Below are 1,288 nucleotides of genomic sequence, written 5' to 3' on the forward strand. Positions count from 1 at the left end.
TCACCCACCCGTGCTCCTCAAGCCTCGTGCCGTGGTTTTCACAGAACCTTCTCCCTCCCAACTTTCTCCTTCTCTGTTTCAGCGGCGCTTGCGAGTGGCTGAGTCATCTTTCTGAAGAGCGCCTTCCGAGCCCACCACCCACCCATAAAAAACCCCTGTCTTTCCGTCTTCCCTCCTCCGCAGCCCTGTATACTCCTTTCATGGTGCCTTCCTGAATTATAACCACGTGTGTGCGTGTATGACAGGCTGCATCATACGAAAATGAGATGGGGTTCCAGAATCCCTTTGGTATAATCAGCCTCAGGTTAAAATATATATATATGGTCACTAGCCGCTCAAGCGTCTGCCGTCAGGGGAGAATTTGCAGGCCTTACCGACACATTTGCAGACCAGTAATGCACATTCCCAGTGACCTCGCCCAAACTCTCAGTCACCCAGAAACTGTCTTGACAGCAGTAAGAAAAGCCCTACACTGACGAGCAGAAAGGTTTTGTAAAGACCACAGAATCACTTTTGGAAAAGTTGCCTGAGGGCCAACTTGAGAAGCAGACAGCGCCTCCCGATTAGGGCCCTAATGACACGATCACCTCCACCCTCCGTATTTCGGGGGCTTCATTAAGCCCCTGGCCTGCAGGAGCCGAATCCAGTCCCTTTGTCCCACGCGAGGTGAGAAGTGCTGAGTGGCACCTTTCTCCTCCGCCCATTTGATCAGCGCAGAATGACCTCATTTCCCTCACACAGGAGCGAGGGCGGGGTGATGTCACCGGTCCGCTACCCCGCCATGGCTTCCCCAGGGCAACTGGCACCTTCCCCAGCCCTTCAGCGGGGAAGATTCTTAAAGCCCTTTGTCCCAACTTCTTTTTCCCTGGATGTTGTAAAATGGGCTTTGGTTTTGAGTTCATTCTTTCTGTTGACATATGAAGTCTTTAAGTTTTAGGGTCCTTTTTTTTTCTTTGGTTGCCTGGTGAATTTTAATTTGAATTGAAAGTCGATATCATGATTCTAAGCATTTGTGAACTGCTCACTGTGTATTTTTTTGGTTGTTGTTAATAAGTTTATTGGTACGTTCTAGGTATACACAATGATCACATTCATCACATGAAGTTTGTACCTGTACATTGTATATCTTCTTTTTTTCCCACTCCCCTACCCTCCTTTCAGCCCCTGTTCCCCTTCTTATTTACAAAAGCTTTGTTTCCATTTTTTCCTCTTTTCTCATTTTTACCTTCTCTCTTCCTTCCTTTCCCTCTCCCCCTCCCTAGTTCCCCTCCCCATTTCACAATATCTA

Source organism: Chinchilla lanigera, unplaced genomic scaffold (assembly GCF_000276665.1).
Source record: "Chinchilla lanigera isolate Chin_1 unplaced genomic scaffold, ChiLan1.0 scaffold00090, whole genome shotgun sequence".
In the NCBI taxonomy this organism is placed as follows: Eukaryota; Metazoa; Chordata; class Mammalia; order Rodentia; family Chinchillidae; genus Chinchilla; species Chinchilla lanigera.